General features: G+C 46.9%; 1 non-coding gene across 1 annotated transcript; it reads right to left on the bottom strand.

Moving 5' to 3' along the window:
- Nucleotides 1-13,366: 13,366 nt before the first annotated feature.
- TRNAA-UGC lies at nucleotides 13,367-13,438 on the bottom strand. Its single transcript has one exon. It is a non-coding gene; the product is annotated as a tRNA-Ala (tRNA).
- Nucleotides 13,439-17,324: the final 3,886 nt, after the last annotated feature.

The following is a 17,324-nucleotide window of genomic DNA, read 5'->3' as shown; positions in this document are numbered from 1 at the left end:
GCGGGTAACAATCGATTTCTCGGAGTTCGATATATCACGTCTCATCTAGACGCGATATATTGAACTCCGAACACGCTCCTGTCGACTCCGGAACTCCACCACCACGAACGGTGGTGGCGGAGTCGATGGGGGAGCCGCGGACGTCGATCCCGTGGCGTGAGGACGGGTAAGTAATTCGAACTAAGGTATTCGACTTCAGCTACGCTATTTGCGTAGCTGAAGTTGCGTACCTTAGATCGAACCCCCCCCCCCCCCAGTGTAGACCAGGCCTAGACTGTTCTCAGTGGTAGCAGATGACAGAACAAAGAGTAATGATTTCAAGTTGCAATGGGGGAGGTTTAGGTTGGATATTAGGAAACACTATTTCACTAGGAGGGTGGTGAAGCCCTGGGATGGGTTCCCTAGGGAGGTGGTGGAATCTCCTTCCTTAGAGGTTTTTAAGATCAGGCTTGACAAAGCCTTGGCTGGGATGATTTAGTTGGGGATTGATCCTGCTTTGAGCAGGGGTGGGACTAGATACCTGCTGAGGTCCCTTCCAACCCTGATATTCTATTATTCCAATTTCCTTTCTCCCTCCTGTTTGACCCCATTTATAGAGTAATATTCTCAGCTATACCTTAACCAGTAATTGTGCTGAAATTTAACTAACCAATTCTAACATATTGTGACATAATTCTCTAACCCAGGCGTCGGCCACCTTTCAGAAGTGGTGTGCGGAATCTTCATTTATTCACTCTAATTTAAGATTTCATGTGCCAATAATACATTTTAACGTTTTTAGAAAGTCTCTTTCTATAAGTCTGTAATACATAATTGAACTATTGTATGTAAAGTCAGTAAGGTTTTTAAAATGTTTAAGAAGCTTCATTTAAAATTAATTAAAAATGCAGAGCCTTCTGGACCGGTGGCCAGGACCTGGGCAGTGTGAGTGCCACTGAAAATCAGCTCGTGTGCCGCCATAGGTTGCTTACTACTGCTCTAACCAATTATAAACCAGTACCCTAATTAACTTACACCTGGCAACATTAATTATACAGGCGAGAGAAACAATTAGAGAACCAGACTGATTAACAATGTAAAAGTGGTGGCCATAAAGATAAAGCAATACAGAAATGAGAGTTTCACAACCACAACCATTGATAAGTGATTTCTTGCCAGACAGGCTGCTGTCAAATTAAGGTTTCTTTAACCATCTTAAGATCCAGACAGGACTGTCTTCCTAACAGCCCAATAGCACCTTATTTCAGTGTGACTGGTTTGGGATGTGAGGATGTGACCCTTCGCTTCCCAGCTTATGGCTGCCCCTGCTGCTTAGCCAAAGGCCTTAGCCTAAGAACAAGGCCTCAGGCTGTCCTAGTGAGAGAAGGCCCAGACAGAGGCAGACTGTGATTTTGATTCTTTGTTTTCATACTCCTGTAACTAGCTAAGTGATAAAAATACCCTAAGTTCTTAAAATATAGGCTTTGCAGGCAGGCCTGAATATCGCCATTCTAACAGGGGTCTACCCCTTCCCCCATGCTGTGTCTGTCTTGTGTATTTAGACTGTAAATTCTTCAGAGCATGGGCCATCTACTATTCTGCATTTGTACTGTGCCTAGCACAACAGAGAGACACTGTTAGTTGGTCCTTAGGCACTCAGGTAATGCATATGATTAATAATAATAATAAAGAATCCTGTGGCACCTTATAGACTAACAGACGTTTTGCAGCATGGGCTTTCGTGGGTGAATACCCACTTCTTCAGATGCAAGTGGTGGAAATTTCCAGGGGCAGGTTTATATATGCAAGCAAGAAGCAAGCTAGAGATAACGAGGTTAGTTCAATCAGGGAGGATGAGGCCCTGTTCTAGCAGTTGAGTGAAAACCAAGAGAGGAGAAACTGGTTCTGTAGTTGGCAAGCCATTCACAGTCTTTGTTTAATCCTGAGCTGATGGTGTCAAATTTGCAGATGAACTGGAGCTCAGCAGTTTCTCTTTGAAGTCTGGTCCTGAAGTTTTTTTGCTGCAGGACGGCCACCTTAAGATCTGCTATTGTGTGGCCAGGGAGGTTGAAGTGTTCTCCTACAGGTTTTTGTATATTGCCATTCCTAATATCTGATTTGTGTCCATTTATCCTTTTCCTTAGAGACTGTCCAGTTTGGCCGATGTACATAGCAGAGGGGCATTGCTGGCATATGATGGCATATATTACATTGGTGGACGTGCAGGTGAATGAACCGGTGATGGTGTGGCTGATCTGGTTAGGTCCTGTGATGGTGTCGCTGGTGTAGATATGTGGGCAGAGTTGGCATCGAAGTTTGTTGCATGGATTGGTTCCTGAGCTAGAGTTACTATGGTGCAGGGTGCAGTTACTGGTGAGAATATGCTTCAGGTTGGCAGGTTGTCTGTGGGCGAGGACTGGCCTGCCACCCAAGGCCTGTGAAAGTGTGGGATCATTCTCCAAGATGGGTTGTAGATCCCTGATGTTGCGCTGGAGGGGTTTTAGCTGGGGACTGTATGTGATGGCCAGTGGAGTCCTGTTGGTTTCTTTCTTGGGTTTGTCTTGCAGTAGGAGGCTTCTGGGTACACGTCTGGCTCTGTTGATCTGTCTCCTTATTTCCTCGTGCGGGTACTGTAGTTTTGAGAATGCTTGGTGGAGATTTTGTAAGTGTTGGTCTCTGTCTGTGGGGTTAGAGCAGATGCGGTTGTACCTCAGTGCTTGGCTGTAGACAGTGGATCTTGTGGTGTGCCCGGGATGGAAGCTGGAGGCATGAAGGTAGGCATAGCGGTCGGTAGGTTTTCGGTATAGGGTGGTGTTAATGTGCAAATAATTGATGGTCACCGTAGTGTCTAGGAAGTGGACCTCCCGTGTAGATTGGTCCAGGCTGAGGTTGATGGTGGGGTGGAAGCTATTGAAATCGTGGTGGAATTTTTCCAGAGTCTCCTTCCCATGGGTCCAGATGATGAAGATGTCATCAATGTAGCGTAGGTAGAGAAGGGGCGTGAGTGGACGGGAGCTGAGGAAGCATTGTTCCAGGTCAGCCATAAAAATATTGGCATATTGTGGGGCCATGCGGGTGCCCATAGCGGTGCCACTGATCTGGAGATATATATTGTCATCAAATTTGAAATAGTTGTGTCTGAGGATAAAGGCACAGAGCTCAGCAACCAGTTGTGCTGTGGCATCATCAGGGATACTGTTCCTGACAGCTTGTATTCCATCAGCGTGTGGGATGTTGGTGTAGAGAGCCTCTACATCCATGGTGGCCAGGATGGTGTTTTCTGGAAGGTCACCAATGCATTGTAGTTTCCTCAGGAAATCAGTGGTGTCACGGAGATAGCTGGGAGTGCTGGTGGCATAGGGTCTGAGTAGAGAGTCCACATATCCAGACAGTCCTTGAGTGAGAGTTCCAATGCCCGAGATGATGGGGCGTCCAGGATTTCCAGGTTTGTGGATTTTGGGCAGTAGATAGAATAGCCCTGGTCGGGGCTCTAAGGGTATGTTGATTTGTTCCGGTGTTAGCGTAGGGAGTGTCCTGAGTAGATGGTTCAGTTTCTTAGTGTATTCCTCAGTGGGATCTGAGAGAAGTGGCCTGTAGAATTTGGTGTTGGAGAGTTGTCTGGCGGCCTCCTTTTGGTAGTCAGACCTGTTCATGATGACAACAGCACCTCCTTTATCAGCCTCTTTGATTATAATGTCAGGATGGTTTCTGAGGCTGTGGATGGCATTGCGTTCTGCACGACTTAGGTTATGAGGCAAGTGATGTTGTTTTTCCACAATTTCTGCCTGTGCACGTCGGCGGAAACATTCAATGTATAGGTCCAGACTGTCATTTCGACCCTCAGGAGGAGTCCATGTGGAGTTCTTCTTTTTGTGCTGTTGGTGGGAGGGTAACTGTGTATCAGTGCGCTGTTCAGTGTTGTCCTGAAAGTATTCTTTGAGTCGGAGACGGCGAAAGTAGGCTTCCAGATCGCCGCAGAACTGTATCATGTTGGTGGGGGTGGCAGGGCAGAAAGAGAGTCCCTGAGATAGGACAGACGTTTCTTCTGGGCTGAGTGTGTGGTTGGATCGATTGACGATATTGCTGGGTGGGTTAGGGGTACCACGGTTGTGGCCCCATGTGGCAGGTAGGAGTTTAGACAGCTTACAGTCCTTTTTCCTTTGTAGAGAGGTGAAGTGAGTGATGTAGATCTCCTGTCTTATTTTAGTGAAGTCCGTTTGTATGGAAGTTTGGTTATTAATGAGAGTCTCCAGGTTGGAGAGCTCTTTTTTGATGTTTTCCTGTTTGCTGTATAGGAGGCTGATCAGGTGGTTCCTCAGTTTCTTTGACAGAGTATGGCATAATCTCTCACTGTGGTCTGTGTAGTATGTAGATAGCAGTGGATTTTTTACCTTTAGTCCATTTGGTATGATGTCCATCCTTTTGCATTTGGAAAGGAAGATGATGTCTGTCTGTATTTGTGCAAGTTTCTTCATGAGGTTGATGGATTTCCACTCCATACGGCTAAATGCAGTATCTACTGCTATCTACATCAAAAAGTCATCTACATCACTCACTTCACCTCTCTACAAAGGAAAAAGGACTGTAAGCTGTCTAAACTCCTACCTGCCACATGGGGCCACAACCGTGGTACCCCTAACCCACCCAGCAATATCGTCAATCACCATCACCGGTTCATTCACCTGCACGTCCACCAATAAAGAATGGAGATATACCTATCTCCTAGAACTGGAAGGGACCCAGAAGGATCATTGAGTCTAGCCCCCTGCCTTCGCTAGCAGGACCAAGTACTGATTTTGCCCCAGATTCTTTAGTGGGCCCCTCAAGGATTGAACTCACAACCCTGGGTTTAGCAGACCAATGCTCAAACCACTGAGCTATCCCTCCCCCCGCCAATGTAATATATGCCATCATATGCCAGCAATGCCCCTCTGCTATGTACATCGGCCAAACTGGACGTCTCTAAGGAAAAGGATAAATGGACACAAATCAGATGTTAGGAATGGCAATATTCAAAAACCTGTAGGAGAACACTTCAACCTCCCTGGCCACACAATAGCAGATCTTAAGGTGGCCGTCCTGCAGCAAAAAAACTTCAGGACCAGACTTCAAAGAGAAACTGCTGAGCTCCAGTTCATCTGCAAATTTGACACCATCAGCTCAGGATTAAACAAAGACTGTGAATGGCTTGCCAACTACAGAACCAGTTTCTCCTCTCTTGGTTTTCACTCAACTGCTAGAACAGGGCCTCATCCTCCCTGATTGAACTAACCTCGTTATCTCTAGCTTGCTTCTTGCTTGCATATATAAACCTGCCCCTGGAAATTTCCACCACTTGCATCTGAAGAAGTGGGTATTCACCCACGAAAGCTCATGCTGCAAAATGTCTGTTAGTCTATAAGGTGCCACAGGATTCTTTGCTGTTTTTACAGATCCAGACTAACACGGCTATCCCTCTGATACATAATAATAATAATTCTCCTGCCACTTGGAGCCAAGGAAGCTGGTCTTGGGATGTTACTGCTTAAAAATGATCTGAGCTTAAAACCATGGACTATTCTTTGTGACAAGTATCCCACAAATTCCACTGACCTTCCTGGTTTTCTTTGCCTGGCATAGGGTTTCTAAATTCCAAACCTGATGTGGTCTCACAGCTGGAACGAGGGGAAGAGCCGTGGGTCCCGGACCTCCAGGGTTCTGAGAAAGAAGTGCTCCCGAGAGCTGCCTGCACAGGTGAGGACTTGGTTAAAGCAAGTCAAAAACTGTCCATGAATACAGGAAACATTTGGGATGCCCTACAAAGACCCTGTGAGCTCTCCAAGTTCAGGATTGTTCCCTGCAGATGTGGAATAATTAGGCAGATGTCACTCATGGCTTCCCACCTATCCTGACTAACAACTGTCAGCAGATCCCTACCTGATCCCACTTTCCCCTGCATGTTCTGGTGAAATGTAGACCAAAACTGATCCCTTCCTCTCTCCTCTGGGGAAAATCAGCTCCTGACAGGTTTGATCTCTCCTGCACATATTTTGGTTTGTTCATCCCTTTTAAAATTCCTGTCTCGGAGATTTCCTTTCTCTCAGGCACAGGGATTCTCTCTGTCTCCCATCAGGTGATAGAATGGTGCGTGAGAATGAGGAGCAGAAACCCCAGCAGGAAGATGTTGAGCAAGGAGAACCACATGAGACATTATCAGGAAGACCCAAAGGGAATGTTTCCAGGAGTTGTGCACTCCGAGAAAAAATAAAAGTCTCTGAGACTCAGCAGAGGCCAGAGGAGAACTTCAGTAGCCTCTCAGCCCTTATTACACATGAGAGAATCAACTTGGAAGAGACACACTACAAATGCCACGAGTGTGGGGAAAGCTTCAGTCAGCGCTCAGACCTTATCACACATCAGAGAATCCACACAGGGGAGACGCCCTACATGTGCTCTGAGTGCGGGAAAAGCTTCAGTCAACGCTCACACCTTATCAGACATCAGAGAATCCACACAGGGGAGACGCCCTACACGTGCGCTGAGTGCGGGAAAAGCTTCAGTCGGCTCTCAAGCCTTATCAGACATCAGAGAATCCACACAGGGGAGACGCCCTACACGTGCGCTGAGTGCGGGAAAAGCTTCAGTCTGCGCTCACACCTTATCAGACACCAGAGAATCCACACAGGGGAGACGCCCTACACGTGCTCTGAGTGCGGGAAAAGCTTCAGTCAACGCTCACACCTTATCAGACACCAGAGAATCCACACAGGGGAGACGCCCTACACGTGCTCTGAGTGCGGGAAAAGCTTCAGTCGGTGCTCACACCTTATCAGACATCAGAGAATCCACACAGGGGAGACGCCCTACACGTGCGCTGAGTGCGGGAAAAGCTTCAGTCAACGCTCAACCCTTATCACACACCAGAGAATCCACACAGGGGAGAAGCCCTACACATGCGCTGAGTGCGGGAAAAGCTTCAGTCAGCGCTCACACCTTATCACACATCAGAGAATCCACACATGAGAGATCCCCTACACATGCTCTGAGTGCGGGAAAAGTTTCATTGAGCACTCAGACTTTGTCAGACATCGTAGAATCCACAGTGGAGAGAGACCCTACACATGCTCTGCATTTGGGAAAAGCTTCAGTCAGATGTCATTCTCTATTAGATATCAGAAAATCCAAATGGGAGAGAACTGTAAGAAATGCCTTTATTAGGGCTTCCCGAAGATTTGTTTTAAAAAATCACATTTGCTAATTCCAATATAGTGATCTTTGCACGATCTTCACTGTGGTCTCTCAGCTCTGCCGGATGAGTTGCCTGCTTCAGACTTTTGCAGTTCACCCCTCTTTGGGGTCAGTCCTGTGATCTTTTCTATCAGCTTCTTTCCTTTTGACTTGTAGGAGCGTGTGTCCCTCCAGCCAGGAATTTCATCAGCTCCAGGTGGGGGAGAGAGGGTTGATGCCAACAAGCTACCCTGAGGCAAAAGTTACCTGTGCCTTACATCCACTAGGACTGTACATGGAATTGGGTGCTCAAGTTAGTGATTTTGGTGTAAAAAGACAATTATAGTTGTAGAGCAGAAGCAGCCCAGGGAGTGAACCTAACAGACAATGATCAAGTGATCTCTCTCCTGCCATCCATCTCCATCCTCTGACAAACAGAGGCTAGGGACACCATTCCTTACCCATCCTGGCTAATAGCCATTAATGGACTTAACCTCCATGGATTTATCCAGTTCTCTTTTAAACCCTGTTATAGTCCTAGCCTTCACAACTTCTTCAGGCAAGGAGTTCCACAAGTTGACTGTGCGCTGTGTGAAGAAGAACTTCCTTTTATTTGTTTTAAACCAGCTGCCTATTAATTTCATTTGGTGGCCCCTAGTTCTTGTATTATGGGAGTAAGTAAATAACTTTTCCTTATCTACTTTCTCCACATCACTCATGATTTTATATACCTCTATCATATTCCCTCTTAGTCTCCTCTTTTCCAAGCTGAAAAGCCCTAGCCTCTTTAATCTCTCCTCATATGGGACCCGTTCCAAACCCCTAATCATTTTAATTGCCCTTCTCTGAACCTTTTCTAATGCCAGTATATCTTTTTTGAGATGAGACGACCACATCTGTACATAGTATTCAAGATGTGGGCATACCATGGAGTTATATAAGGGTAATAATATAGTCAGTCTTATTCTCTATCCCCTTTTTAATGATTCCTAACATCCTGTTTGCTTTTTTGACCGCCTCTGCACACTGCGTGGGCATCTTCAGAGAACTATCCACGATGACTGCAAAATCTTTTTCCTGATTTGTTGTAGCTAAATCAGTCCCCATCATATTTTATGTATAATTGGAGTTATTTTTTCCAGTGTGCATTACTTTACATTTATCCACATTAAATTTCATGTGCCATTTTGTTGCCCAATCACTTAGTTTTGTGAGCTCTTTTTTAAGTTCTTCACAGTCTGCTTTGGTCTTAACTATCTTGAGCAGTTTAGAATCATCTGCAAACTTTGCCACCTCACTGTTTACCCCTTTCTCCAAATCATTTATGAATAAGATGAATAGGATTGGTCCTAGGACTCACCCTTGGGGAACACCACTAGTTACCCCTCTCCATTCTGAGAATTTACCATTAATTCCTACCCTTTGTTCCCTGTCTTTTAACCAGTTCTCAATCCTTGAAAGGACCTTCCCTTTTATCCCATGACAACTTAATTTATGTCAGAGCCTTTGGCGAGGGACCTTGTCAAAGGCTTTCTGGAAATCTAAGTACACTATGTCCACTGGATCCCCCTTGTCCACATGTTTGTTGACCCCCTCAAAGAACTCTAATAGATTAGTAAGACAGGATTTCCCTTTACGGAAACCGTGTTGACTTTTGCCCAACAATTTATGTTCTTCTATGTGTCTGACAATTTTATTCTTTACTATTGTTTCAACTAATTTGCCCGGTACCGATGTTAGACTTACTGGTCTGTAATTGCCGGGATCACCTCTAGAGCCCTTTTAAAATATTGGCGTTACATTAGCTAACTTCCAGTCATTGGGTACCGAAGCCGATTCAAAGGACAGGTTACAAACCATAGTTAATAGTTCCGCAACTTCACATTTGAGTTCTTTCAGAACTCTTGGGTGAATGCCATCTGGTCCTGGTGACTTGTTAATGTTGAGTTTATCAATTAATTCCAAAACCTCCTCTAGTGACACTTCAGTCTGTGACAGTTCCTCAGATTTGTCACCTACAATTTGGCAATGTTTATGCTCCTTTCTAGGATTTGACTTCCACTTTTTAAAGGAAGTCTTTTTGTCTCTCACTGCTTCTTTTACATGGTTGTTAAGCCCCGGTGGCTCTTTTTTAGTTCTTTTACTGTGTTTCTTAAATTGGGGTATACATTTAAGTTGGGCCTCTATTATGGTGTCATTAAAGTGTCCATGCAGCTTACAGGAATTTCACTTTAGTCACTGTACCTTTTAATTTCTGTTTAATTAACCCCCTCATTTTTGTATAGTTCTCCTTTTTGAAATCAAATGCCACAGTGTTGGGCTGTTGAGATGTTCTTCCCACCACAGGGATGTTAAATGTTATTATATTATGCCGTTTATTTCGAGCGACTGCAGTTATTCGGGAGAGTACAGACAGGCAGAGTTTCCCCTCCCGAGGTAGGTCTCGGTTAGATAAACAATTAAGGCAAGCATTTATACCTTTTGTGACATACAGTAAGGAGCAACAACTGCATTTTGTTTGTACATATTCCTTTCTGATAGCTTACTTCTCTCAGCAATTTCTGCTACAATCTGCATTCTATTCTTATCTAACACAAGGTCGAAAACCAGCGTCTCTTACAGTTCTTTTCTGCTCGCCCACACCCTGCTTGGAAGTCTCCCGTTATTAGCTGTTAGTTAGCCTGGTAAATATCAAGTCCCTGAGAAAACACAGTTATACGAAGCAAAACAAAATCACAAACAGAAATGTCATTGGAAATTCACAAATTAAAAAGGAAAATGCAATTCCCATCACTTCATTGTATCTGGGCCATTCCTGTATCGAGAGTACCTGCTAAGGGCCCTGTGTGCTTATGGGAAACCTGGAGGAACTCATAGCACAGCCTGGACATGAAACTTAACTGCTCCCAGGTGCCGCCGTAAAACCCTTTCCCTGCTGTGATGTTGATGATTTTATGAAAATATGCTAATGAGTGTGAATATAATGTAACTGGAACATGCTTCATGCAAAAGGTCTCTTGTGCAGTATCATTACAAAGCTTATTATCTACTGTGTGTGTTCAGCCTATTTGTATGAACCGATCATTCCTGTATCTGAAGCTAGAAATATGAACTATAACTCTGAGGTCCTGTTGTAATGATGCAAAGTGTGGGCCATTAATTAATAGTGGTTTGGACTCCTGATGGCTCCCATTAACCAGGACAATTGACTGGAGATGGCTCTGTCCTGCACCATCTGTGAGTCAGGCCAGGAACAATGAAGGCTTGGGGGGGGTCTCACAGGACATGTGGCCATGTCACCTGGTACAGGAATCCATCTTAAACCTGGGGCTTTTCCCCAGGAGCGAGACAAAAGATTCCTGCCTTGTACCAAAGCTGTATAAGGGGGTGGAACAGAAGAAAGGTGGCTGCAGTCATGAGAAATCCCCTAGCTACCACCTGAGCTGGAACAAGGACTATACCAGGTGAAAAGATTGGGCCCAGACAAGAAATAAGTCTAGTCTTCAAAAGAAGCTTATTGGAAGATCTCTGAGGGTGAGATTTTATCTGTAGTGAGTTTCATACTGTATTAGTCTTAGACTTGCATGTTTTTGTTTTATTTTGCTCTATGGAGAATACAAACTCCACAGAGAAGGAAAAGTTAATGCCTTAGAAAAATCTGTGTGTGTTAGAGTGTCTAGGAACCACTCTCCTATAGCTTCTTTTCTCTGATTTCCTTTAGAAAATCTGAAGCAGGGAGCAGAAAACCATTGTCTTTTCTGAGGTGTGAGCTCAGGACCTACTGAGTATGATACTGACATGCTGCCAACTATGCTAAGAAGGCCCAAGAAAATGTTTAGGCTCAGTACATATAGGATCCTCCTACAGCAGTGACTGGAGCAGGGAAGGAGCTGGAAGAAGCAGAGAGCTCTGGTGCCCACAGACCTGTCCTGGCATCTTTCTCAGTAGCAAGGAAATCAATTTGCCCTTCCAGTAAACAATCTAATGGAACTAATGGCAGCATAGGGGCGATGTTTCTAAAGTATGCACCCACCTCTACATTTTAGAACTTACTCTCCTTTTTCTAGTATAGCACTTTGTATATGAATTAGGCAAAACAAACTACACAGGTAAGAGAAACAAGGGCTTGAGAGAAAGCTTGAACTCATAACCCCAACAGATGGCCCCTCTGCACTAACCCGTTGCACCCCTGAAGATGTTTTTTAAACACATTTGGGAAGCAGGCAGTTATCAGTCTCTGTGGTTCACACCTTTGCCTGGTAATTGAAAGGCTGCTGGTTCAAACTTAACTCAAGATGCGGCTTTTCAGCGATGAGACTCCAGTACATTTTAACAGGAAGAAAATCTCCTCTATTCTGGCTTTGCCCCATTTGACTCCTTCTGCCCTTCTTCTCCCCCTCCCCCAGTCTCTTTCCTTCCCCACTGGGGCCATGCAGAGAGGAGCCCCAGTCAGTCTCTGTCACAGAGAGTCTGTATCCCATAAAGGGAGGGAGGGAGGGTTTACTTTAAAACACTGATAATGGGGAGTGGTGTGCGTGGTTAGGGGGAGAAAGGATGGAGAACTAACAGTGGGGCACAGAGAGATTCCCCCAGATTTGGGAATTTCCCCTGCTGCCCCCCATCAGCCAGCTGTGAGAAGAACAACTGTGGTGGTGGTGGGGTCTCCACATGCTGCCCCCGCCCCAACTGCCAGCTGTGGCAATGGGAGCTGCAGGGGTGGAGTCTGCGGGCAGCGGTGCACAGAGACGCCCGAGGCCCTCCCGCTTATGGGCTGCTGCCAGAGGTGGGTGCACGTTGCTTTTGGGAGATGCCAGAGGTAAATACTGCACCCCTCACCCTCTCCTGCACCCAGAACCCCCTGCCCCAGCCCAGACCCCACAGCTGCACCCAAACTCCCTCCAAGAGCCTGCCCCCCACACCCACTCCTGCACCCCAACCCTCTGACTGAGCCCAGACCCTGCACCCAAACTCTCCCAGCGCCCAACCCCTCTCCCTCCCACACCCAAACTCCTTCCCAGAGCCTTACACAGGTGTGTGGGGCAGGACTTGGTCCCATTCTGGGCACCACCAAAAATTATACAAACCTCCTGCCCCTGTCCTGCCCAACCTTCTGCTGATGCACCTCAGCCCACACCCATGCAGGGTTTGAAGCTTTTGTTGCTTAAATTCCAGGACACGGAGGGATTTCAGCTCCCCTTTGCCCAGAGGGAACCTTCACCCCACTCCTAACCAGGTTCTTGTCCATGGGATCACTGTAGGGGGGCTGGGTCCCTCGGTGTCTTTTCTCTCTCTAGGACAGGCCAGGGTGCAATAACTGGGGGCATCTGAGCACCGAGGACCTTCTGTGGGGCTGCCATTCCCCTTCCCCTTCTGTGGTCCCATCTGCCATTGACTCCAGCCTTTTTTCTATCCATCGTCAGCACCATCCCAAGCCAGCAGCACTCGCCTCAAAAAGACAGAGTCCAGTGGCACCTTACAGACTAACAAACTTATTGGAGCACAAGCTTCCGTGGGTGAATCCCACTTCGTCAGATGAATGTAGTGGAAATTTGCAGGGGCAGGTATAAGTATGCAGGCAAGAACCAGTCTAGAGATAACGAGGTTAGTTCAATCAGGGAGGATGAGACCCTCTTCTAGCAGTTGAGATGAGATCACCAAGGGAGGAGAAACTGCTTTTGTAGTTGGCTAGCCAGTCACAGAATTCCCACTCCATTCATCTGACGAAGTGGGGATTCACCCACGAAAGCTCATGCTCCAATACGTCTGTTAGTCTAGAAGGTGCCACAGGATTCTTTGCTGCTTCTACAGAACCAGACTAACACGGCTACCCCTCTGATATATGATACTCAAAAAGACAGTGTCCCCTGCTGGGAGTAAATCACTGACCTCTCTCCTCCCTGAGCACTGACTGCCCCTCTGTTTCCTTGCCTCTCAGTCTGTGCAGATGGGACTTTTCCCTCCAGTGCTGGAGGATTCGCCCTTCTCATCTACCCTTGTGCCAAGCAGCACAGTGGGTGGGAATCTTAAACGTACCGAGGTGACTTAGGAGCAGAACCCCCCCAGACCTTCCATGCAATTGTCACTTGCCCTTCACTAAGCAGGACTGAAACTGGTGCAGGGAGACTGGTGGGCTACATCCCCTCTGGGCATGAGCAAAGCAGCAGGATGAAAAAAATGATCATGGAGATGTTGGGGATTGAACCCAGGGCCTCATACATGCAAAGCATGTGCTCAACCACTGAGCTACATCCCCTAGCAGGTTGTGTTTGCTATGGGTTACACTCAGAGCCCTCCTGTTTCCAGTGCATCCAGTGACCTATAAGCTTCACGAGAAGCCCATTCCCCTCTCTGAGGACCAATCCTGCTCTCCTGGAGGTTACTTGTTCATAGGGGTCATTTTTCAGCAGGGCCAGATTCTATGTGTGGGGCAGAGAGAGTGGGTGCCCTGGTCTCAGGGTGCAGAGATACACTCAGCCATCTCCCCTGTATTGGGTTGGGGGTGCGGCACTCCCCTGCTGCAAGGTCATGGTGGGGGATCCTGTGAGCAGCTCAACACCTCACCCTGGTGGCAGCAGTGGTGTGGGAAGCTCCAGGTATTTCTAAGATCTGCTATTTCCACCTGCCTGTGAAGTCCAGCTTTCCCCAGCACATTCACTGCGGTGCAATTGGGTCACTGTTTCCATGGCTGAACAGCAAAGAATGGCTCCCAGTTTCCTTTCTATTGCCAGCAGGATTAGCCTGTGTCAGTGCTTAATGAGGTGGATCTTGTTGTAGATTGTTATTCGTTCCCCACCTTGACAATTCACACAGTCCCTTTCCCAGGCAGATTCCCAGCACCTCAGTGATCCTGGTAGCAAGGTTGGGTCCTGAGATTTTCAGGGTTCTTTTCCCCTCCACCTGGAGTGAACTCAGCTTTTTCCCCATCCCAGACAATCCATGAAATAACAACAGGGGCATAAAGAAAGAGGGGAGGGAACATCTCACGGCCAGGGCTGGATGTGCCCAGAGCCCCCTGCTTGTCCATTGTTTCCATGGAATTTGGCCCCTGCTTTGCACAAGGGACAGAGAAAGATCTTGCTGTTCCTGTGTCGGCAAAGAAAATTGTGCTTCTGTATGAAAGAGAGGCGGGAAATGGCCCCATGATGGATTAAGGATTAAGAGCAAAGGACAATGATGGGAAGGCTCACAATTGACTCAGTAGTTGCATACAAAGGTGCAGGTTTGGCAGTTACACTGGGAAATTCAGGCTCAGGTTGGCCACCCCGGTCTAGGTGTAGAAGTGACAACATTTTAACTTGAAAGAGGGGCCAATTTCCCCATCATTTCACACCTTTACACCCAAACACGATGACTTTCTGAATGAACCCTCCTCGTTCAGCCAGAAGATCTTGGGGTGGATGTAGGAGTCACTGGGTAAAATTCTCTGTACTCTGTTCTGAATCAGGTCAGAGCAGAGGTACCTAGTGATCTAGTCTGCCTGTAAAATCTGTAGATCAACACCATTAATATGAAATTAATCCTCAGAAACAGCTGTTCCCCACCCAGACCCCAGCAAAGGGCTCTCCAGGGAAGGGGGCTGTTGAGGAAGGGAAGAAGGAAGACGTCCTTCTCCCTCTGGAGGAACTGGGCTCTGCGCTTTGGACAGAAAGGAGGGGAAGGAAATGGCCACACGATGGCAGCAGAACCTAAGAAATGAAACACAATAGGCTTATGTCCACACTGCAATGTAACACCCAGGGCTGCCCCATACCAGCTCAGGCTCCCGGGGCTTGGGCTGTGGGGTGGTAAATTTGCAGTGTAGACATCTCGGCTCAGGCTCAATACCAGGCTCTGATACCTCATAAGGCTGGGAGGGAGTGTAGCAAGTAAAAAAGGTGGAACGGCAGTGGAGTATTACCCTGGTCTCAATGGCATTTCTCCATTGGTCTGTCTGCTCTGAGGCAGGGACAATAACACGTCCTGCTGCATTCGTTATTTCAAAGGGCGGTTTAGGATTTTCATTCTCACACATGGTGCACAAAGCAGGACTCAACCCTCGGCATAAACTAAACGAGCTGCCCACAGATTCTGGCAGCCACAATGAGGCATTTGGTGTGAGAGCTCAGACCTGCCCCTGTCCCACAGGGACGGGGTCATCTGTGAGGGGACTGTGCCACTGACCTACCAGCTCCTAACTCCCAAACTTTCAGTAATATCATCAGTGCCTGTGAGTGTAATTTAAACCATCAAAACAGTCATAGTGGGTAGACCATAGTCTGGACTTCGGGTCTGGAAAAGAGCTGCCACAATCCATAGACCAGGTTGTTATATAACATGCACATGGATTTTAACCCTTCACATACAGTAATGGGAAAGTTCTTGGTTCAGGCTTGTAGCAGTGATGGAATAAACTGCAGGTTCAATAAACAGCTGGGATGGGTCATTCAGTCCTTTGTACAGAGCTTCAGTTTGTAGCAAAGTCCCTCCAGAGGTATGAAGCAGGATTGAAGACAAGATGGAGATGAGGCATCAGCCTTTTATAGTCTCTTGCCATGTGGTGTTTGCTTTCTTTGTCCCAAGGACACTCTGTCCAGCACGGGGCACAGAAAAACCTTAGAGTTCTGTCCATAGGCAGGTCCCTGCAGACCTTGCTGAGTTACAAGGCGTATCTGCCTTCTCTCAGTGGGTCAATTGTAGAGCTGATGGTCTTTAATGGGCCATCAAGCAGGCTAGGCAGAACTGACACCAACTTGTCAGGCTGGGGTGTTTCCCGGAAGCAGAGCACAAGTTTGAAATATGGACAGAACAGAGCCAATACTTATAACATCAACTACAAAAATGATACACATCTAGAGATGGCATCATTATAATCAACCAATCAGAACCTCTCCATAGACCCCTTACATGACAACCTTTCTACAATATTGGCTGCAAATATAGAACAGTGGTCGCAATGGTGATCTATACAGTTACAGATTATGTCAGTAACGTCACAGGAGGTGACATGGCATCAGTGAGACTGATGCTGGAATACTGCCTCCAGTTTTGGTGTCCTCATGTGAAAAAGATGTTGTGAAATTGGAGCTGGGGCAGCAAAGAGCCACCAAATGTCCTGAGGGCTGGAGAAAAATGCCTTCTAGTGAGCTACTGAAAGAGCTCAACCTGTCCAGCTTATCAAAAGAAGATTGAAAGGTGACTTCACTGAAGTGTTGAAGTGCATTAATGGAGAGAAAAGATTGGATATTAAAGGGCTTTTTAGTCTAGCAGAGAAAAGCATAACAAGACCCAATGTCTGGAAGGTGAAAAGAGACAAATTCATATTACAACTAAGGCACAAAGATTCAACAGTGAGGATGATTGACCACAGGAACAAGCTACCAAGGAAAGTGGTGGATTCTCCATCTCTTGATGTCATTTCATGAAGACTAGATGCCTTTCTGGAATGTGTTTGCCCCAAAAGTAGCTCTTGTGTCATACAGGAGGCCTGTGATATGCAGGGGGTCAGATTAGATGCTCTAATGGTTTCTTCTGGCCATAAAGTCGACTCATTTCTAAAAAACTGAGTGTAGCATTGGGAGCAGCGTCTGATGTTTCCCTGTCTAGCCGGCTTGCTGCCTAGAACGAACGCTCCTTGAGTGGGGTGATCCACAGGGAGTAGCTCAAACCTCCACAGTGCCTGGCCAGGGCAGGACATTAGGCCAGCAAGGGAGGGGTGTGGCAGTGACATCACAAAGGCCTTTTGCAGGACCTCAGCCTATTGGTCCAAGGTGGTGGGGAGGTGGTGACCTCACAGAGAGATGCTGACATCAGCCAGGCAGGACAGGGGCGAGGGGCCAGGGAAACCTCAGAGACCCCTGTGGCTTTGCTGCAGCAAGTCTCCTTCTCCAGGTCTCTCTCTGAGGACTGAGAGAGTATTCGGGTTCACGGACGTGAGCGCCAGGAGGAACCTCTTTTGAGTTTTCTCCTTCCCTTTCAGTGATTTTACTAGAAAACAGCCATCCCTGTTTAGAAGGTAAGATCCTCCTGGAGGTTTGAAAGCTGTTCAGTCTGATCCATCTGTTGCAGGGGAGTGCTCTGCAGCTCCCACTGTGGGAGGTCCACCCAAAAATGTGGGGCTAAAATAGTGCTCGGGCAGTGATCCCCACCAGTGACCTGGGCCA

Source organism: Mauremys mutica, unplaced genomic scaffold, assembly GCF_020497125.1.
Source record: "Mauremys mutica isolate MM-2020 ecotype Southern unplaced genomic scaffold, ASM2049712v1 001056F_np12_obj, whole genome shotgun sequence".
Classification (NCBI taxonomy): domain Eukaryota; kingdom Metazoa; phylum Chordata; order Testudines; family Geoemydidae; genus Mauremys; species Mauremys mutica.
This window is presented reverse-complemented; position numbering and strand designations above follow the sequence as displayed.